This window comes from Crocuta crocuta, unplaced genomic scaffold (assembly GCF_008692635.1).
Source record: "Crocuta crocuta isolate KB4526 unplaced genomic scaffold, BGI_CrCroc_1.0 scaffold39, whole genome shotgun sequence".
Lineage (NCBI taxonomy): Eukaryota > Metazoa > Chordata > Mammalia > Carnivora > Hyaenidae > Crocuta > Crocuta crocuta.
Genome location: NW_027533334.1, coordinates 221306 through 230394, shown reverse-complemented (window position 1 = coordinate 230394; position 9089 = coordinate 221306).

Here is a 9089-nt window from a genome sequence, read left to right as displayed (position 1 = left end):
AAATAAACTTTAAAAATTATAAAATTTAAAAAAAAAGAACAAAAGAGATCCTGCAAGTTAGTAGATCTAGAGACTGGATCAGATTCAGGTTTCGCTTTTGGTAAGAATTTTTTATAAACAACATATGATTCAATCAGTAGTCACATGATATTTAGTTCTTTATTTTTATAGATATTCACAGCCATTGCTTAGATCTACTAGTTCATTAAGGACTGCAAAGTGGTGATATTGTAAGTCTATCATTTTTCAAAAATTTTATTTATTTATTTATTTATTTATTTATTTATTTATTTTTTACAAATAGTTTATTGTCAAGTTGGTTTCCATATAACACCCAGTGCTCATCCCCACAAGTGCCCTCCTCCATGCCCATCTCCCTCCTCCACCCCACACCCATCAGTCCTCAGTTTGTTCTCAGTATTCAAGAGTCTTTCATGGTTTGCCTCTCTCCCTCTCCCCCACTATTTCCCCCCTTCTTCTGCCCCTTGTTCCTCTGTTAAGTTCCTCCTAATCCTCCTATATGTGCAATCATAAGTCTATCATTTTATAAAGAGAAGTATTTATATCAAATCAACTATGTGGTTATACTAAGGAAAATTTGTTGAGGATAGGCAGGATAAATGCCAGATTCTATTCCTTCATTTATTAGTTTTCAACATGATGATTTTGCTCCCTCGTATTGTCTGCAATGTCATCTACATAAAGGATATGATATATCAAATATATACATACACATAATACACAAAGGCATATGAACAGAAGAGAACTAGATCAACAGAATGGACTAAAATTTCAGTAGAATTAAAACACAGAGTGTCAGAGAGGGAGAGAAAATGCTGAGATTCTTTCAACAAATATACATTTGGATGTGCAACAAGGTTGAGCTTTGTGCTAAATTCAAAGAATATGACAATGAACAAAATTCCGTCTCTCAGGAAGCTCATGATCTAGTGAGGAAGAAAGACAATCACAAGCAAGTAGCTATAATACCTTTTATTAGGTGTTTCTATAGATTTAAAAGTATTATAGATTCACAGGCACAGGGATAAGGCCACTGTGAATAAAAAAAATTTAATAAAATAAGTAATTTCTGAGTAAATTCTTAAAGAATATTTTGGGATTTTAGTAGCCCTGGACGCAGGGCTGAAAATGGAAGGCATTCCGGAGAGCAGGATCCAAATGCACAGAGATACAGGACTTGATATGGGGGAGATTTCTGTGTTTGAGGGATCAAATTAAAACAGTCTAGCTGGGATTTATTTCTGGTCCAGTCCTCAGCCCTCCAACATCCCAGGACCATGTGAAGATTGGGATAAGAAGAATGGGTGCCTTAGGGGTCAACGATATGGAGTATGACTAGAGATGTGGTCTTTATGAGCTTGGTTCTCCATAAGTCTCTTGGACCACTATACTCTGCTGGGGTAGGGCAGCCCCCAAAATGACTGAAGTGATTTTCTTGCTGATCTGATGGAGGTTTGAAGATAACATTAAGTTGATTTAAAACATATAGTGTGTTGAATATTATTACAATATAAAATATTGTGATATTTCTTGCTTGTTTGTAAGTGTGAAGTTGAGATTTATACCCGTAATAGATACTTAAATTATCTCATTTGATTCTGACAGTGATACTGTAAAAAAGAAAAAAAAAAAAAAGCAGAAAGATTATCATTATTATCCATGTTTAATAACTGATTTCAGAGAGGGTAAGAGTATTTCCAGGGAAAATATCAGTGGTAGGTCACTGGTCTAGATCTTCTGTGTATATATATGTATACACACAGGTACATATATGTATATATACACACATGTATGTATGTATACATGTACATACACACACATGTATGTATGTATGCATGTACATACATATGGCTGAGGCATTTATCTACAGATATGTCATCTGTTGAAGATTGTTTCTTGAGTTATTAACCATATATGACAATGTTTCACTGCACATGAAACATTTTCAAAAGCGTAGATCTTTTTCCTGATAAGTTGAGTATTATTATACCCTTGGCTTATCATAAATGGTAGGCAGAATTCTGTGGTAGACCCCAAGATTCCCTACTTCATATTGTACTTACTCTATATAATCTCCCAGACTGTGAATGCGATGACTTTCACTCTTGTCTCTGACATCTATTCCCTGATTTAAAGAACATGTGATTATGTCAAGCCCATATTGACAATATGCCTGGAGATCAGCCAGGAGCTGAGTATGGCCCCCAGCTCGCATCCAGCAAGGAAACAGAATGTCAGTTCTACAATCTTGAGAACTTAATTTTGCCAACAATGAGCTTGGTAGGGGATCCCCAGCTCTAGGTGAGAAAGCAGCCTACTGAAACCTTGATTTGGACCTTGTGAGACTCTGAGCAGAAAGCTCAGTGCAATAATGCAAAAGGATATAACAGCCTGAAATAAATATTTTGATAAAATATTTCTTGGAGCAAATAAATAAGGTCTTTATGTTAGAAAACAATAAAATATACTGAAATATTTTAAGCCAAATACAGGTTTCCCACTGAAAGAGTAATGCTGAAAACCAGCTTGAGTTTGCATGTAATCACGTTTGAGAACATGAAAGACTGAGTTATGTGGTTTACAGGACTAAAAATGTGGTGGGTCTATGTAGCTGGGAAGGACTAAGGATGGAGCAGTAAAAAGTGGGCAGGAAAAGGGGGATGGCTCAGGGAGAGGCATGCTGAAATGGAAGAGTAGAAGAACAGGGTGGGTGTAGGCCACTGGCTTGGATCTGGGCCAATGCAACCACTACATACAGGGTACATTTAAATTGAGGACACACTAAAGAAATCTGCTGACTCCCTTAATCTGAAATATTGTGAGGTTACAGTAGAGGAAGCATTCTCTCATGAGGAAGAACAGTAATAGTTGGCTATTCTAATTCATTTCCTTTGTTTTACCCCTCACCCCCCTTAGAAAACTTCCCAGTCCCTATGGCCAACCCCAAAACTGCCTTAGGAAGGATCATTTTTCACTATTCTGCTCTAACACGGAGGGGGCATATATCCTTCTCTCAGTTACCTATAGTATATATTTGATTCTGGCTTGGTATAGTTAACAAAACTTTACATAGGGAAGCATAATGATAACAGAGATAAAACATAACTCATAACTGGTAACTAGATGAGAGACCACAGGCTCCATATGTCCTCATAGAGACTTCTCTGTGATTGCTTTTATTCAAATGGGCTTTACCTTATTGGAGGCATCTGTTTCTCAAGAATGTACCTTGACACACGTCAACTTCTCTTGGTTTTCATTCTGCCAGAAGTGGAGCATGAGAAAAGGATTTAAGGGCAGTGGTTTATTCAGGAGGGGATTCCAGGAAATATTGATAAAGGATTAGAGATAGACATAAGAGGGTAAGACCATAAATAGTGTGCTATCAAGCTAGTTGCCAGTGTGAGCAACTGGAGCTCGTTTCTGCTGGGGAACCGAGCAGGTGTATTCTTCACCTCAGAGTCACCTCAGTGGAGGAGAAAAGAAGCGGAGAACTTCATCTGTTGAAGTCTGTTTCTTGAGACATTACTTATCCCTTACTTCTATCTTGCCCCATCCAGGTACTGAACATGTTCTTTTGGCCAGAAAACAAACAAACAAACAAACAAAGAAAATGTCTCTTTGCAAGGATTCAGAGTGTCGCAGTAAACATCTTTTCCTTTGTTGAGGTCAATGGAGACAAGCACCAACAGTGTTTGCTACGATACTTCTCAGAATCTTATGGCTCAGAGCCAGCCAACAAACAAATTTCCACGGATCCCTGTGTACCCAGGCACCCTCTGCAAGTGGCTCATTCCCACTCGTAACCAGGAATCTCACAAAAGCAACACATGGAAACCTAACAGTCCAAGAGAGACTACAGGGGCAGCTTTTGTCTTTTTGTGCCGTAAGAGAGATGCCAGAGTCTCCCTCTCTTCCGTTCAGCGCCCCAGGAAAGGCTGTCATCCTGCTCTCTGGCTCTTCCTGGAGGGAAATACTTAGACTTGTACTGCTGCTCTCCGAGCCCTGGACTCACTGTTAATCACTAGTCTGAGCATAGGCAGTTCAGAGATTATCAAATGGTTTGTCATGTTAGATTCAGCACTTGTTTTCAAGGTTTTTCTTAAAGTTTAAACAAAATATCTTTAAGTTTGAAGAAATGTAATCCACACAATTCTTATTTGTATATAAATAATCTGATATTCTTTCTACGTGAGCTCTTTGATGTTTGGGGAAAAATATGTCTTCATAATCTTTTTCTTGAAAGCAGGAAAGCATTTTTCTTAAAAATATAAACTCTCAGGGAAAAATGATTTGGTAGGTCCTTTTCAATTCCTGCTGTTTTCATTCATGTGTCATGGATCCATCTGTGCACCCATGCACCCACCCAGTGAACAAACCTTCACTTAAAACCAAATCAAATAAGACACAGAACAAGAACCCAAGGAGTTTATAATCTGGAACAGAAAAAGACAGTGCAAATAGCCTGTCCTTTAACTGAGTCAAAGAATATTCTCGGTAGTGTTACATTCTGCTGCACAAAACTAATTAAGTTTGATACCTGGTCCAAAATGCTCATAATCTGGAGCAAGAACAAGTATGTTAGCAGTCGGCTAGAACGCAAGTCAAACTAAAAATCCTGCGATATAAGTAGAAGTAAGATGCTGGGGCAGCACAGGAGAAAGGTGAGTAATTGAGTTAATGAGGTTCAGGCTGACTTCGAAGAGGAGACCATTTTTCCCGGGTGTGAACATTCACAGGCACGAATGGTGTTGGCTGACCTAGGCACTCGGTGGTGCAAAGTGACCTGAGTGCAGCGGTGTGAAGGTGTTATGCTAAGTGGTGTTATTCATTTCACCATTTTCATACATATAGAAATCACTGAAAGGAGTGGATTTGTCTCTTCACATCCATAATTTCCAATTTAAATTGAATCTTTAACAGCATTTGGTGAAGTTGGAAGTCCTCTGGACAGTAAGTTCTCCCATTACATGAAGTGGTTTTTCCAGACCTATTTTCAAACACTATTTAATTGAACTGCCTATGCTCTCATAAAGCTTCCTGCTCTTCTACTTCCCCTGTAAATGAGACCATTAGGTGGCTGTTCCTCTTAGGGCATTTCATTCCCTCCTCACCTCTTCTAGGAAGGAATGATTCTCCTATTCAAATCCTATTCAAACTCAGCCTCCTCTCCCCCCTCTGTTTTTTTTGTTTTGTTTTGTTTTTGTTTTTTTTATCTTGACAGAGAGAGAGAGAGAGACNGGAATGATTCTCCTATTCAAATCCTATTCAAACTCAGCCTCCTCTCCCCCCTCTGTTTTTTTTTGTTTTGTTTTGTTTTTGTTTTTGTTTTTTTTATCTTGACAGAGAGAGAGAGAGAGACAGAGAGAGAGAGACAGAGAGAGAAAATCCCAAGCAGGCTCCACATTGTCAGCCCAGAGCTTGACGTGGGGCTCAAACTTGTGAAACATAGGATCATGAAATGAGTTGCAGTCAAGAGTCAGATGCTTAACTGACTGAGCCACCCAGGCCCCCTCTCTCTATTCTTAACTTTAGGTCCTCAGCTATCTCAAAGTACTTGCTCCATCAAGGACTTTTCCACACCTCCTTTCACCCTTAGCTCTTTTTCCTTAGCTTGAGAATCCATTCATACACCTCTCATCCTAAAAACCATCCCTATCCTTTCTAGTTCCTTCCCTTCTAGTTCCTATCTCCTTCCATTTTCATCCATTTCCTTGAGAGTATTTTCCAAACCAAAGCTTCTCAAATGTTAATATCCATAAATCCCTTGAGGATCTTGTTAAGATGAAGATTCTAATCCAGGAGTCTAGTCTGGAGCCTGATCCTGCACCTTAACCTCGTCCTCAGTCTGTAATATTGCTCTAGAGAGGTCATTCTACATAGCAAAGGTCTGCACTCTAGTTCTCATGTCTCTATCTCCCATTTATTCAGAACCCTCTTACCCTCTGGCTTCTAAGCTCTATACCTCCAATGCTTCCTCCCCCCCCCCCCCCATAAAAATCACCAATTCATCCTGGAATGCCAAACCCAATGGATGGACACTTTGCATTCATAATACCCCTCCCCCTCTTTGGGGACTTAGGCATTCCTGATTGTTAATGCAATGTACTATGATGTCATACCCTCCTGGTTTCCTTTTTGTCTAACCACAATTTCTCATCTTCTTTTTGAATTCTCCTATTTACTTACTTTTGAAAATGTTTATGTTCCATCCAGTTTATATTTTACTGTATACTCTCTTGAAATAATCTCATCTAGTAATTTTAATCTCTGTCTGGATACTCTATACTATAGAGTCCCCAGATCTTCCCTTTTAGTACTGATTGAGCTTAGACTCATATACCCAACTGCCAAACTTGAATCATTAGCATCTCAAATTCAACATGGAAAATTAACTCATTAGCTACTCATTAAAACCTGTGCTTCCTCTTTTGGAGATCTGTACCACCTTTTATTTAATTAATCAGGACAAAAATCTGAAATGACCTTCATCTCTTCCACCTTCCATCCAATCATTAAATTTTTTAGATATTTTTTCCTTAGTATCTCTCAAAATCTAACTTCTTCAGTCCATTCCTACTGCCACTTCTGCATAGATCAGGTCTTCTTCCTAACAGGCTTATAGAATGGCATCTTCACTGTTCCAAATTTCTTCAGTCTTACTCCCTTTCAATTCATCTACTAATTGCAGCACGTCTAGTCTTCTTAAAGTGTGTAAAACCCTGCACTGTCTCCCTTTAACGAGAAAATAAAGCCTAAGCTTAAGAACATGACTTAAAGTCCTTCTTTATCTGGCCCTATCTCCAGTCTCATCTCCTGCTACCCCTTCCTCAAAGAAACTTTATAGTCCATTCATACTGAACCACCTGGAGTTCCCCATAACTCCATGCTTTCTGACATTTTTATGCCTTTGCAGTTCCTCTGCCTCTTTGTAAACTTCCAATAAACTTTCAAAATAAAGCTCAGATGCCATCTTTTGTGAAACTGATTATGTGAGTTAAGAGGGGTCTACATGTTTCTTTTAATTTTAAAAACATGTATATATAAAATTTACTATCGAGTTGTAGTTACTCATTTTTGTCTTTACACACTTATGATTATACACAGCTATACACAACACAACCTTTAACAGACTTAATCACTACTGTCTCAGTATTTTTTGTAGCTTAATTCTAGTAATTAAAGTTTTTCTGTCTAATGCTTCATCTGGATGCTAGTAGTTATTCAATATGTTTCTTAAGTATAATTCCCATTCTATCATTAAATTATAGCTATAAAATAATTTCCCAAAAGAAGAGCTTATGTAACTATAATCCAGCATCTCATTATGACTATTATGATTGTACCTTTCATAACAGAAATATTTAAGTTAATTTAGAACCTTAATAATGTCTTCTCTAACCTTTTATATCACTGTTTTGATGTTTACACATTGTATAACAGCGCACACAAATGAATATTCCTTGATTATAATACTTTCTTTTAAATCCACTTTTAACTTAAAATATTTTAGTACCTCCCCTCCCTTTTCTTTTATTTGATTCTGGTCCCTTACAGCATATCTGGAAAGCCAATGTGTATTTGTTAAAAAGAAAAATGAATGTATAGAAGAGGAACTTAGGTAGGACAGTTGCAGTTCTATGGCAGAACTAGTTGATAATGATGACTTACTGCTTCCCACCATCATACCATGAACATCAGCTCCCCATGGAGGCCAAGGGAGAGTGGATGGATGGGCAGGAGGCTGACCGGTCCTATGAGTGGATGAAGTAGGAGCTTGCCTGTAAAAGAGGATAGCAGGAGTCCTTCTCCTCTCCACGAAAACAAGATAAAATAAAATATACTTTCACATTTCTCATCAAAATGAGAGTTAATATGGCAGAGTTTGCAATTGTTTTTCCTCAGTTAAAAGGCAAAGCCCTGAGAAATATTAAACCTTAACCATTATCTGCCATTTTGGGTGAGTCTGTTGGTTTCTTTCTTGAAAGAATAAGAGATTTAATAACTCGTTTAATGTCAGTATTTCCTAGGAATCCTTTCCTTATGTTCACATTTATTTGTATGTTCAATTTTAACTTTAACCTCAATGACTGATATCAAGTAAGTAACCAATAAAGTAATGATCAGAAGAACTCATAATAAAGTATTGGCCTTGAGTTAGATGCTTATTAAAAGAGCAAAATCCCAAAAGTTAAATCCATACATCGAAATTCAAAATTGTCTTACATTAAAATAACAATAGTAAATGTGTAATAAAAATGAGTAATTATTGTTAATAGTACATTTCTTATAGGTACATAATTTTAAAGTTAAAAAAACCACATAGACCTCCCTCAACCTACACCATAAAAATGCTCCAGCAAAGATGGTAATGAAGTAAATTTCTGAGCTGACTAAAATGATGAATTATAGATTTGGACATCTTTGTTATTCTGGAAGAAAATGAACTATGCTTAAAGTCTGAAGATGGCTTAAGATCTTAAATGGCTTAAGACAGTGGTCAAATATATGGGGGTTGGATTTTGTATAGATAGAAGGGATTTCTTAATCTTCAGAGCAATTCAATTCCATTCGACAAATAAGAACGGTCTACAAGGTACTGTGGGGGATTAAAAAAATGAGTAGGAGACAGCTTCTTATAAAACAGTAGAAAATAGAAAACAAAGCTCAAGCAAAATGTTTTAAAAGCTTTGTGAGTGGAGAGAGGGTGATGATCAATAGAAGACATTAGAAAAAGTGTCAGGAAGCAGCTAATATTTTGGCGCACCATGGAGGACTGTTAGAACACTTGCCCATTTGAAGGAAGAGAACATAATTTTGAGGAGTGGTTCTGAAACCTCAGGATTCATAAGAATCTCGTGTGTGTGTCAGGAGGTGGGCTGCTATATCATTCTGTATTAGCTATCTATGGCTACAGTGATGTTTAACAAAACACCCCAAAATGTAGTGGCTTAAAACAAACACCCTTAATGTCTCTTATGGTTATTCTGGGCAGTTCTGCTGACCTGAGCCAGGCTCAGTTGATCTCAGCTGAGATCACTTACACATCTGGTGTCATCTGGTGGGTG